Source organism: Macaca thibetana, chromosome 12 (assembly GCF_024542745.1).
Source record: "Macaca thibetana thibetana isolate TM-01 chromosome 12, ASM2454274v1, whole genome shotgun sequence".
Taxonomy (NCBI): domain Eukaryota; kingdom Metazoa; phylum Chordata; class Mammalia; order Primates; family Cercopithecidae; genus Macaca; species Macaca thibetana.
The window spans coordinates 89,139,212-89,153,286 of record NC_065589.1 but is presented as its reverse complement, the minus strand read 5'-3'; the positions used below and the strand labels follow the sequence as shown (position 1 = coordinate 89,153,286).

Here is a 14,075-nt window from a genome sequence, read left to right as displayed (position 1 = left end):
TCTAAGAGGCTTCCTGATGCTTTGGGCGAACGCAGTGCACGCAGGCCGGCTTAGACGTTGTGGGGCCCCAAGGCGGCCAGGGGTCGCCAGGCGCCCTCCAGAGAGAGGAGTTGACCCCACGGTTGCTCTTGGGGGCAGTGCCTGCCAAGTATCGCGGGACTTGTGCACATCGCAGAAGCGCCAGCTCCAGGAGCAGCTGGAGCGCGCTCGGTGCGCACCGCCCCAGCCCGGGGAGGAGCGGGAGCAGGGAGGGAGGAGGCTGGGGGTGCTGGTTACGTAAATGATACTAGCCCAGTGAGAGGCCTCCAGGCTGGGGCTACGAGAGGGGGAGGGACCACGCGAGGAGGAGGGACCGGGAGGCGGCGGGCTGGGGTGGGAGGGGGGCGGGGGCCGGGGCGAAGTGACCAGGCGGAGGCGGCGGCGGCTCTGCTGAGGTGACAACGTGCTAGAAGCCCTCGCTCGCTCTCGGCGCCTCCTCGGCCTCGGCGTCCGCTCTGGCCGCGCTCGAGGAGCCTTTCAGCCCGCCGCTGCGCTATGAGGGCCCCTCTCTGGGGCTGGCCGAGGCCGGAGCCGGCTCCCTCTGCTCACGGGGAAGTGTGAAGAGAGAGGCGCGAGCGGGAGCCGGGACTGAGCGCGGCGCTCGCGGGCCGGCGCGGGTTCCAGGTGAGCGCGGGCTTGGCGAGCCCCGCACTCGGCGCGGCTGGCCGGCGCCTGCTGGGCTTGATCGGAGGCTGAATCCCGTGCGTGGACCGCCGTTCCCTCTTCGCGGGATCGTTGGCCACGATAGCAGGTCTCCGTCTCTTTCTCGCTTCCTCTCTTTTCCTCTTGATTGTCTGGGAGGAGCTCCCTCTGGGCTGCCGGAGTCCTGGGGCTAGGTACCGCAAAGTCCAGGCGTCAAGTGCCAGGGCGCGGCGCCGAGCGCCCCGGGCCGGTCCCAGGGCAAAGGCAGGGGCGCGGGCGGACCTGGCGAGGCGGCCTCCCGGGAGCTCCGAGTGCGCTCGCCCTCGGCTGCAGGTGTTGCGGGAGGACCTCGTGGCGCGGAACTTTCTGCCGCCGCCCACCTTCTGCTCTGCTTTTCCGGCTACCCCACTGAGTTGGGGGGGCTCTGGCCTCCTCTGCGTTCTGGTGACGCTCCGCGGCGGCTGTGACTCGGCCTCCAAGCCCAGGCAACTTTCTCGCACCAGCTGCAGGCAGCCCCGGCTGCGTTTCGGGCGTTTCTCGACCCGGCACCAGGCGCTCCCTGGGTCTTGGGTGTCTTCCTCGACGGTTGCCTTCCTATCCTGCCCCCTTTGCCTCGCTTTTTCAGAGTCCTCCTGCCTCTCATTCTCACCATGTGTGTCTCTGCCTCTCTTTCTCTTTCTGAGCCTTGGTCCCCTCAGTCCACACTCTCCGGCTATGTATCTGTTTTTTTTTTTCCCCCTCTTATTCTATATTTCCCCCTTTCTTGGGATGTCTGTGTCCCTGTTAATCTGTCTTTCCGCTTGTCTCTCCGTCTTGCAGCATTTGTTCTCTTTCTGTGTCTGCTTCTCGCAGCTTATCTCTGTCTCCCTCTGTCATCTCCCTGCCCCGTCTTCCCGAGCACGAGCCCCCTGATCCTGAAGCGTCTTGGTTAGGGGAGCAAGCCCTGGCCCATCTAATGGGCATCTCCAGGTGCAGAGACTTTCCTGTTTGGGGTCAGCGGGGACGCGGAGGAGACGGCCTGACCTTGTCTGGGCTATTGTGGACCTGAATGAGGGGCGCAAGGCGTAGAGTGGAGGGTGCAGCGGTAGGCTCCCCTCGCCGGGTCTGAGGGCGCTGCGCTGCTGCGAACCTGAGCGCACTGAGGCTGCTACTCTGGACAGCGAATGCTGCGCAAGCCCCGCCCGCATACCCGATTCTTGGACCGTGGTTAGTTGAATTTCCAGGAGCAGAGTCTACCTCCCCAACCTTTATAGCCAGCTGCAGGAGAACGGACAGTGGACAGGCAAACATAGATGCTTGAAAGGGTGGGAGCTTTCTTCAGGCAAAGGTGTTGCTAGCAGAGGAGAGGAGCTTTTGGGGACTGAGGTATGCCTGCCTTAAACTACTATGTATTCAGTGCTTAGGAAAGCGGTTTCCTTGGAGAGATAGTGGTCCGCCTTCCCTGAAACAGCGTAACAACATAGAGGTTTTATTCGCAAGGCCAAAGGAACTTGGCTGCCAAAGCCCCCTTGAAATTTCTGGTTTCCTTGAGTATTTTCAGCTTTATGTGAAAGCTGCCTTTCCTCAATCTCTCTCTCTCTCTCTCTCTCTCTCTCTGTCTCTCTCTCTCTGTGTGTGTGTGTGTCTCTCTTTCGCTGTCTCCCTGTCTCTCTCTCTGTTTCATTCGCGTTCATGCCCTCTAGTGTTAAAGAAACCTGCTGGTTCAAAAATACTGAAAAGTAAGGTCAACCTATTGGTTATTTACTTTTGGACCTCTCACCTTCCGGGATCATTCTCCTTGTATTACCCACATCCTTTCCTTTTCCTCAATGAATGACTTTTGCATTACGTTACTAATCTTTCTTTCTCCCGCACCCCCCTCCCTCGATCTCTATGTTTTTTCCCCCGCGGTCTCCTGCAGAGTAAGAACCTTCATATTGAAACCCTGTTCGTTTGATTTAGGAATTGGATAGATTTGGAGAATTTGCATAGCCTAAGGCAGACTTTGAACATTAAAAAGGTGCATTTCTCTGCACTATTTGCTACAAACCAGGGTTTCACGTCTTTCCTTTAGCCACTATCCACCTTCAGTTCCATGGAGAATTTTCCTGGCTGCTCCTGCTAGTTTAAATAAATGCTTTTATTTCACCATTTCTGTGATGCTTATCCCATTCCAGGGCTTCAGCTACTTGCTTAAGTAGCGGCACTATATCTCAGATCCGCTTTGGAGAGGAAGAATAGAAAGCTTTTCCAAAGGAATTATAGGGTGCTGTTGGTATAGATTAATTCTAGTTCAGAAAGTCCCAAGTGGGAATGTGAGAATGGAGGCTGTCTCAGATATGTAGTCCTTAGGACAGTGTGGGGAAACTAGTAAGTGCTTAATAAAAACTTGTTGGTTGATTGATTAGCATGCAGTGAATCATAGGCTTCCAAGTTACCAGCTGTGTTAAGGAGCCGACAGTTGAATTCCACGTCCCCACTCCTTTTTTGGGAGGTTTCATTTAGATTTTTTATGAATGGTAATTGAGAACTAGTAGAAGGGATATTGAAACAGGAGTCTTCTGTTTCTTTGTAGTTCATGTTATTGCTTGAATTTGCCCCTGTTTGCAAGTTTACAACTTGGCTGGTGTTCTTTAACACAGTCATCGCAGATTGAAGAAATGAGTTTAGAGACCCTGAAATGTGGCATCTCCCAACCTCCTTACCTGAAAGTAAATTGGGACATGACATCATTTTTGGGTGAATACTTTCATGTGGTTTCTAACAAGTGAAAAGTTCTCTCTTTTAATATGAAGAACAGATATATCAGCTTAAAATACTTGGGGGCTATATTGATCTGTAAGCTGGATCACTTACCCTAAATAGTTTATGGATTCCTCTACTGCTTCATATATATATATATATATATATATATATATATATATATATATATATATATATATGAGATGTGTGATACTGCACGAATATGAGAATTTCCTAAAGTACCTGGAAACATAATGCCTCCTAATTCAAAGTAATAATAGGAATTCATGGGCAGCAATACTACTTTTTTGATGATATGCTAGTCACCTCTTAAAATAGTTGGTAATTTACCATGAGTATAGTGCAGGAGCATGTTCAAAGCAATTTTCCTTTAAAAATATTATTTACAAATCACCTGATACTCTACCCAATTTTTATATTTAAAAATAGTAAAGACGTAGTGAAGGTGGAAAATCTGATACTGTTTGAGATACCTTCTATTTGTTTTACAGGTTTAACTTAATGCGTTTAACTTTTTCACTTAATGGGGCAGTCATTTCAGCTTGAACGGTTATGTCAGAGTGAAATATGTTTTTATCATGCCAACTTGGTTTCTAGAAATAGTAGTTGTAACAGGAACATTTTCATGTAGTAGAGCTAGAGCTTGTACAGCTTATAAAAACTTTGGGATTTTAGGAAAGGGGTGAGATAAGAAGTAACAAATGGGTATTTTTATTCTTTCTGAATGGGCAGATGAAGAGAATCCTGGTGTTTGTGAATAATAACAGTTGAGAAAATGATTGGGAATGAAATATTAATAGAATTGTCTTACTGTGTAAAATAAATTATGATGCTGCATATCTCTGTTAGGTGTTCATTGTCCTTTTAAAAATGGACACTTTATATAGTTATGACCTTTAACTAATTTGCCTTATTAGACATGATATTCTCAAGAGAAACCTCTTGTAACAAACAACACATACTTGACAGCGACTCTTAGTACATCACCTTCTTGTATTTGTGTCCCTATCGGTAGGAACATGTAGACATCTTAAATCTAATGGGATCTAACAGGATCACTGCTTTGAAGTCTGAATGACCATATGCCTAATTATCAAAGGATTTAAACTGGGCTTTGGTTCTAAATCCTTCCGTCTGCTCTTGTCATCAAAATAAACACATGTGAAACATCAAATCAAGACCTACATATATATACTCATATTTATTTTGACAACCTATTTAATGACATTTCTAACAGCACCCCCCCCCACATACACACGCAGTGGCTAAAGCATATGTTTGGAAACATAAATCACGTTTAAAGATCTGGCACTGTCTGCTTTGATAAACCATTTATTATTTTATCAGATTAGACTTCTGTTTACAATTTCTATCTGAAGGCACATTGTTGAAGGACTTCTGCCATTCAAATATATGCATACCTGTGTTTGAAAAGTCTGGTTTTTCATTGTGAAATTTAGCTTTTCAAGGAAATTTATGAAAATGAATACATTTAATTCAGTAATAGTCGTCCGTCTGAGGCATTATAAACAATTATCTCTAGTCTTTAGGAGGAGCAGTATAAACTGAACAGACTTTAATCACTTGATATTTGTTTCTTCTTAATTTCATATTTAGACCTGGTCTGTGTTTTCAGTGTAGTATATCTATTATAATACATTTAATTGGTCTTAGCTTGATTACCAAGAAATGATTACAGGTGGCTAAAGACATCTGTGTGATTCTGATTACTGTGTGCTCTCATGTCCCTAAATTCATTTTTAGCTATGAGCTTTTCAAGCTGTTTTTAGTATGTCTTTAGACTTATACATTTAAATGACATTCTTAATTTTTAAAAGTTGTCACTACAGAGATTGATGGGATCTAAAATTTAAATTGTAAGTTAAAGTTGGGAGACATGCTTTTCCTTTAAGGGCTCAACTTCATTCAATGTCCATGTAATTAGAGTCCTCATGAACTGTCAGGCTCTCTCTTAATGTCTATACTACCATAATTACCTGCCCTTCAGAAATGAACTCAAATGCAATTAAAAATATCAGTTATTAAAAATTGTTCCAGGTTAATGGTTAATCCTTTCGAGATAGTTTGAGAGGGATGTAGGGAGAAGAATGACTATTGTTATCACAGATATGAATATATTTGTTATCGTCTTGTAGACTATGTGAGAAAATTAAATACAATGTCCATAATAAATACTTAGATTTCTTTCATATTTTTTAAAGATGTGGTCATTGTTAAGACAGATGGGGGCTGTCCAAGATATATCATGTTAAGGTTTTAACATGAAGAGAAATTAATTGGGACTCTGTTTCATATATCCCGCTACATTGAATTGTCACTTAAATCTTATTTAAGCTCTTATACAACAGTTTCGGGAGAGTGTGATTAATCTGCTTGTTGACATGTTGGTGAACATAATGCATGTGGTGAGTAGCCACTGTAAACAGAAAGAAGAATTTAAAAGCATAGCACAATCAAAAATCATCGAAATAACATCTTGAAGATAGTAGTAAATGTCAACTTAGTCTTGTCTTATATTAATTGCCTTGATATTACAAGCAAAGCACCTCTTTTTGGTTAATAAAGTGGATTTTGACATATGAGGAGGATTATGTAGCTTAGAAGCATAATAACTGGCTTAATTTCCTCTTGAGATTATTATTATTATATAATTAGTTTCAGATAGAGAGGGTGAGATTTATATGATTATCAAGACCCCAATGAAATACAACCATTAGTTTAAAGAAAGAAAAATGGAATGAAATATATGTAAAGGTATATCCATTCCAATTTATTTATGAAGAAGTTAAGATGGTGTATTGGGTTGTAAAATGGTAAAGTGGCTAAAATTTATTGGCTGTTTACTTTGTACTTGTACTGTGGTAAGTAAATATCTGGCAGGTCTTAACATGTTTTATCTTTGTAACAACAATATGAGTAATAGTATGTTACTGTTCCCATTGTATAAATGAGGCCTTACCTTCTCAGAATCACATAGCTCATATGTGTGAGAGTCAAGGATGACACTAGTTTATTCTGCCTTGAAGCCAATAATCTAATAGTTCTCAGTCTAACATTTTCACTGACTAATAATTTAAAAAAATCAAATGGTAAACTTTATGTGATTATTTTCTTTTGTACAGTAAGAATGATTTAAAAAGTCTACTTCTATCATCACAATTTTATAAGAGTGGACATTTTAACACCAAATAACATGGAAGAACTGAATCTCAAAATAAAAGTTATTTAAAGAGGATAAATTAAGCTCCCTGTACATTTTTCCACATTGTACTCATTTTCCTAATGGGATGACTTGTTCCTAGGATTGACTTGTTCCTTCTTGGTAGTTAACCACCGTTTACTGACACTAAGATGGTGCCACTGTGTGTCCTGGGATTGGAAATGAATATTGGGCAATGACAAAAAGAGCTTGTCAGAACTAATTTCTCCATCCTTCCTCCAAAAAACACATCCCAACCTGTAGGGATCAGTTTGCTCCATTTTTACTTTGCCTTGGCGAAAGCAAAGCAAGTTTGCTTAGTGCTTTTGTAAAACTGGCGGTTGGTTTTATATCCCAGGTTGTTTTAGATAGTTTCTATTTGGGCCATCAAAGAGGAAAAGAATACTGGTGGAGTGTGTGAAATGTGGCTAAATTGACCTAAGACATTAATTTCATTTCTACCAAAGCAGTTTGTAAATCCAAATTACCTTGAGCTTATTTATTCATTTTAGTTACAGGTGTTCAGGTCCCACTGATACAGAGTCTCATTTAACTGGGATGGATCCACAGAATCTATCTTTATACACATTTTCCTATGTGATACTGAGGTGCAGTGACATTTCAAGCAACTAATCTGCTTGTAGTATATCACTTAACAGATTTATTTAACAAAACATGGCAATTACTATGCTCCAGAGCTGTTCTAAGTGCTTTGCAGATACTGATTCATTTAATCATAAAGACCTTCAAAAGTTGATTTTATTAGTATCCTTATTTTAGAGACAAGGAAAGTGAGGCACAGAAAGGTTAAGTAAGTTGGCCAGTGTAAGAAGATCAGTGGAAGGGCAAGGATGATGCTAATTTTGATGAAATAATTAAAACTACCTACGTGTGTGTGTGTTTGTGTGTGTGTGTGTGTGTGTGTGTATGTGTGTTTTGAGACAGAGTCTCTCTCTGTCACCCATGCTGGAGTGCAGTGGCAAAATTATAGCTCACTGCAGCCTTGAACCCCTTGGCGCAGCCTCCCAAGTAACTAGGACTACAGGATTGTGCTGCCATGTCTGGATAATTATTATTTTTTATTTTTTTGGTAGAGACAGAGCCTCACTATGTTGCCTAGGCTGGTCTTAAACTCCTGGCCTCAAGTAATCCTCCTGCCTCAGCCTCCCAATGTGCTGGGATTACAGGCATGAGCCACTGATCCCAGCCGTGCTTTAAGTCACAAAACTTGAAGTAGCAGAATTGAAAATAGAATACAGATTTCTGTGTCTTTTCCCTATTTGAGTAAGTTTTGCCTTTGAAAGTGAAGGAAGAAAAGCTGATATTTCTAGAGTTGGAAATGTTTTTAAAAGTTTATATTTTAGAAGTTGTGGCACCAGATGAAGAGATAAATATAATTATGAATGGGATAATAAACATGGAAAAATCAGAGTGGTTTTCCTCAGGTAGTGTCATCATTGACTTGGCCTCTAATTAGACATAGACCAAACCAGTATTAATAATCACTACTACATAGTGTTGCAGACAAGAATATTAAAAGATTTAGAAAAGAAATTTTGTTTTCCAAAACAAAATTTGTTATGGGTTGTTTGTTTCAACCCATAACAAAATAACCATATATACTTCAATACATAACTAAGATTTACATCTGTAACTATACTGAATAAGAAACATTTTATTTCCCTATAATGCTCCTCATAAGATCTTTAAATTACATTAGGAAATACTCATGTTTATGGCAGGATTGGGGAAATTCTACCTAAATTTATGGATTTTTTCTCAATAATTTTGTAAGCTTTGTATAAAATGGAGTATTTGTAATTTATAATCACTTGTGAAAACCAATGTATTAATCTTTAAGAAAGTACATTTTCTCCTTTTCTGTTATTTAATATTTTTGTTTAATGCACTAAAATAATCTTGTAATATGGCTTTTCTTTAGTGTTTTTTAAAATAAATTTTATTTTAGACTGATGTTTGATTAAATTATGTAAAGTATTTGAATTCTAAACCCCCAATAATGAGTCATTCCACTTGTGTGGTTTAAAAAAGAGTTAAAAATCGGCATTTAGAAACAATGCGATTTCCAATTCTGTAAATGAGTTAAGGGTTTATGGGTTTACTAACTATTTTACTTTCAAGACTCAATATCATCTTTTCTCTTTTCCTTGTAGCAAATTTCACCAGGATTCCTGAGGCTTATATTTCTTTGATTCTCTTGATCATTCAGTCTCAAATAGGATTATATATCACTTGTCCTGAAAAATATTAGAAACAGTCTGTCACTGAATATGGTGCAGATTTTATTCATATGTTATAGATTTTAAGCATATCTTTTTATTTTTTTCTTAAGGTAAATACTGTGTTTATTATTTTTCAGTGTTCTTTTTCTTTGCCCCATATCTTTTTCTTTGTTCTTCTTTCCATTCTTCTTCATGGTGCTTTTCACTTTAAGTTGTCTTTCTTTTATGACTTGTTAAATCTTCATATAGCCAAACTGAACTATGTATTGATGTCCTTGATTCTGGTAAAACAAAACAAAACAAAACGAAAAAACAACAAAAAAGGAAATAAAAAAAGTCTGTTCATTTCATCATTTAGTTTCTGAAAAGGTGAGTGATACTATAGCTCTTGCATCTAGGTCATTTAACAGGAGGATGGGGATGCTAAATTTGCATCTCATTACTTTTGTCTACTTTTAGATTTGTGTGTTTGGGCCCTGTGGTCAGTTGACAGGTGGCAGGCCATAGCTCCAAAGGAATGCCGTGTTATTTGAGGGGATGCCAATTTCAGTTGCCGCACGATTCTCACATTACTTGGTCAGACTTTTTAAAAATAAAACAATGTATGTTTCATTATTAATGCTAGATTACTGACTTCATGTCAAAAATCATTGTGATATTGACAGACTGTGATAAATATTTTTAACAATTTATATTCTGTGGTACCCACTGTCAGACTTATGGATAGTATTTCCCCTATTTTCATGACCTGGAGCAGACATTTTGTCAAAGATTTTTAAAATACTTTTATTGTTGTACACTAAAGTTGAGATGAATTGTAGGTAATTGGATGGCACAGCTGAATTAACACATTGAATTGCTAGTTATGAGACACATCATTTGCTGTTGCAGACAACAATAGGCCCATTTTTGCTTCTACAATGCACAAATTCTTATTATCTGTATAAAATTATAATTCAAGTGGGATAACATATACATCATTTCCATTCCTTTTGTAAGGAAAACTAACTTCCACAAATGTAAAATATTTACAACTATCTCAAATAATTTTGAACTTCAATTAATCTTTTTTTTGCAAATGTTCATCAGTTTTCTCATTTCCCACAAGCAGAACAGAATATAAGGCATTTAGAATATGAAATCAGTAGCATGAATTTTACCCTGTGTACCTTAAGGTCTGTGCAGATGGGCAATTCACATCTATCTCAACAGAGATCCTTATTTGAATCATTCTGAAGAACATTATTACTGTCGTGATTATGGTGATAGGCCACAGTGTAATAATTTTGTTGGCTCTTGGGTTTTTTTCATTTTAGACGTTTTAAAGTATAGCTTCTTAGTTTTCAATAGATGAGTATCCATTTTAAGAGGAAGGAATAAGAACTATTTTTATCTAAACTACCTTCTGAAAACTCATTAATTCAAGCATTAAACTGAGGGATTAAAAGTTATAAAGCTGTTACAAATTGTAGAGAATAAAGCAAGGCAAAGGAAACTGCCTAGAATGTAGTGGGAGGTCAGCGGAGCGGGGGAAGTGGGTTGGTGGCTTGAAGTTGAGGAGATTCACTCTGCCCATATTAAGGCCCCAAAGGCTTCATGAGGTTCAATAATGAAAAAAGTAGAGAACAGAAATGAGAGTCTGGGGCTAAAACAAAATAATTTATCAAACATGTATAGATGAAATAGCCTTGTATTCATAACTCTACTTTCTGTGTAAACATCTCTATAGTAAGTTTTTCTTACTCGCTCACCTAACTATCCACTCTTAACATATACTAACTGCCAAGGGACAGCAAGGGCAACTAAGGATGGGTCTTAGAAAAACAATGCCCCCTTTATTTTGGCACTTACAGCCTTTAAGCCTGATGGGTCAGCTTTTTGGTTGCCCTAAAGCAAAGTCTTCTAGTCAACAAGACCCACTCAGGTTCACAGAGATCTGCATTTTCTATTCCTTTATATTCTTTACTTTTTTTTTTTTTTTTTTTTTCTTGAGCCAGAGTCTCTTGCCCAGGCTGGAATACAGTGGCATGATCATAGCTCACTACATGTAACCTCAAACTCCTGGGCTAAAGCAATCCTCCTGCCTCAGCCTCCAAAGTAAGTAGGGCTACAGAAATGTCTCACCACACCCAGCTAACTTTTATATTTTTGTAGAAATGGGGAATCTTGCTATGCTGCCCAGGCTGGTATTCCTTCATTTCTAAATACATAAAACAGCAATCAAGGATCACAGACATTTAAGAAATAACGTAAGAACAAAAATGTTAAAATGTCTGCAACATGAAAAAAAAAAGAGACCAAGTTAAAGAAACCGATAACAAGATGACTTTGCAAGAAACACACAATTAGAGGACCATAAAAGAGACAAATGTTATATAATATATATATAATACACATATATAATATATATATAATTCTTGAAAAGATCCAGGAAAATATTGCATTCATAAAACAAGTGGATGATATAGAAAAGGAACACTAAATGAGCAGGAAAAACTCTTGGAAATTGAATATTTTCAAATATTTTAAGGGAAAATTTGTAATTTTAAATAGAGAAAAATCTGTCAATTCTAACAAAAATGAAACAAGATGGAAAATATGAGTCATAGTGAATCTCCATGAAGCATGACTTCCTACTAATTGAAAGTCTAGTAAGAAAGCAAAAAATACAGTTCGAGCAAGCATTAAGGAATTGAGGATAATTATCAAATTTCTGAGGAAAGATGATTTACAACTCAGCATACCATACCCAGTCAAAATATCCAGTGTCAGGGTAGAATTAAGACATGTTAAGACATAAAAAGACAAAGGTTATCTTCCTTAAATATAACCTTTCTTGAAAAGTTACTTGAGGTTGAACCCCAGCAAACTATAGTTAAGAAAAAGAGAAAGACATGGCATAATAGCTATGTGAAGTAGTCCAAGAAGGTGAACAAATTGTGTTGTTTCAACCTGGTGTAGGATTAGTATAAGGAAATGGAGGCTTTGGTTGGTGGGAGGATTTGGGACAAAAAGGGGAAATTATAGAATATTTAATGTTTAAGGAGTATTTAGAAAGACAAAAAATGTACAAAGAAAAAAGTAGAAATGTCAGGAAAAACAAAAGAATATGCAAAAAAGCAAAATAACCATAGGACTTTAGTTGGCTCCAAAATGAATAATATTTTTAAATTAAATATACATGGTATTTACTGACTTTCATCTTTTGATTGATTTTCAGTCAATCTTACTTAAAATGTAGAAGATAATTTTGGTGATAGAACAAAATGCAAATATTATCAAGACTGACAATATCACGATAAACATACAGGTGGTTGAGGTTAGGAATTAGATATGGGGACTGGAGAGAGTTGAAGGAAATGTTAGGGATTGGAAGAGTAGCATATAACAAAATAGGAGTCAAGAGATAATGTCTATAGTTAATATAAGAAATAGCACTGATACAGTCCTTAAAGTTACAAAGATAACCAACACGAGGAATAACAAATACATTAGGAGGAAGGATACAGAGAAGTTCTGAATATGATGTGAAGTGACTTAGATAATGGCTAAACTACTCTGAGTCTGCTTGGTCAAAGTATGCTTTAATTTTTTTGAGAAAAAAATGCAATTATGCTTCGATGAGTGTGTACTTCCCAGATTTCCACATATTCCAGCCACTCTCTGTGGAGTCATCATGATCCATAAAGATATTGGGATTTAAAGGTTCTATTGTAGAGCTAATAAGCAATTAAAAGTGAGTTCCTCTGGGGAGAGCAACTGGTTGGGGTTGAGGGGCTTTACTATATAAAGAAATATAAATTCTTGGTACTTCTGTCACTGAACATCATAGCAATAATTCCCTATAGTACGACATTATGGGACTGAGGGGAACATTGGATTTAGTCCTGATAAAGCCATTAATAAAAGTCTATAACATGTCATTTAAGTTCTCTGAATGTCAGCTTCCTCATCTTTAAAGCAACTGGTGCTGGGCATGTAATCCCAGGACTTTGGGAGGCTGAGGCGGGTGGATCATCTGAGGTCAGGAGTTCAAGACCAGCCTGGCCAACATGGTGAAATCCCATCTCTACTAAAAATACAAAAAAAAAAAAAAAAAAAAAAAAAACAAAAAAAACAACAAAATAGCTGAGCGTTGTGGCACACGCTTGTAGTCCCAGCTACTCGGGAGGCCAAAGGAGGAGAATCTCTTGAACCCAGGAGGTGGAGGTTACAGTGAGCCGAGATTGTGCCATTGCACTCCAGCCTGGCAACAAGAGCAAAACTTTGTCTCAAGAAAAAGAAAATAAATAAAAATAAAGCAACTGGTATTTAAAAATACCCAGTACCACTTTGTAGTCTGTTTATTTTGTGAAGATAGGTCTATCATTTTATTGAGAATAAAGTGAATTAGCATTTTTCTAGGTATAAATCCTGAGACTGATACAGAGCTCTTACTTGCTCTGGGTCTTTATTAGAGTAAAGGTGTTCATTGCCTTCTTAACAATGGTCTTCAGTCTCTGTCCTGTGTCCTTTAAGTTTGATTCTTTACTTTATGTCTAACTGACTTTACCAATCAAATCAGAATAATACATCTTTAGTTTTATGAATGTGTATACACGGAACCTAAATATAATTGTTTTAATAGAACTTTTTTCATTTTTTAAGGCCTTGTTTTCCTATGGCTTATTTATTTATTTTTTTGCTGATGTAAATATGTACGTTAGAAGATGATTCTTTAAAAGATCGTATCACCATTTCACCTCTGTTTTCCTAAACACTTTCAAAGCACTGAGGAATAATTTGAAACAACATTTAGTATTGGATTCCAGATAGAGGCAGTAAATTTTACAGTTCTCTCTGTTGTTGCATTGTACCAGTTACTGTGATTACCTGATGTGCCTGCAGATTTACAGAAAAATTGGTAAATGAAGGATGGCCATTTCAACGTTCACAGATGTGAAGATATTGCCATCTTAGATCAGCAGCTGCTCTCGAAATGTTCACTCTTTAGTATCGTTGGGCTAACACTAATTTTGTAGCTGATCAGAATAGTTGCTGTAAAGATACTAGCTATTCATAATTAATGTGAGCATATGGGTAGTTCCCACAAAAAATTTACTAACCTGCTGGTTGTTGCTGTGTAACATGTTCATGCTTTAGCATTCTTAACTATGAACATGAATCAGCTAACTAAAAAATAATCATAG

The 14,075-nt window shown here is 38.7% G+C and overlaps 1 protein-coding gene across 5 annotated transcripts in view; it reads left to right on the top strand.

Moving 5' to 3' along the window:
* Nucleotides 1-704: 704 nt before the first annotated feature.
* Nucleotides 705-14,075, top strand: part of GALNT13 (polypeptide N-acetylgalactosaminyltransferase 13) — a 612,881-nt gene continuing 599,510 nt past the window's right edge. For all 5 annotated transcript variants that reach the window (XM_050752066.1, XM_050752064.1, XM_050752067.1 and 2 more), the window contains exon 1: nucleotides 705-790. The gene's annotated coding sequence lies outside the window, so the exon portion shown is untranslated. The remainder of the gene's footprint in view (nucleotides 791-14,075) is intronic.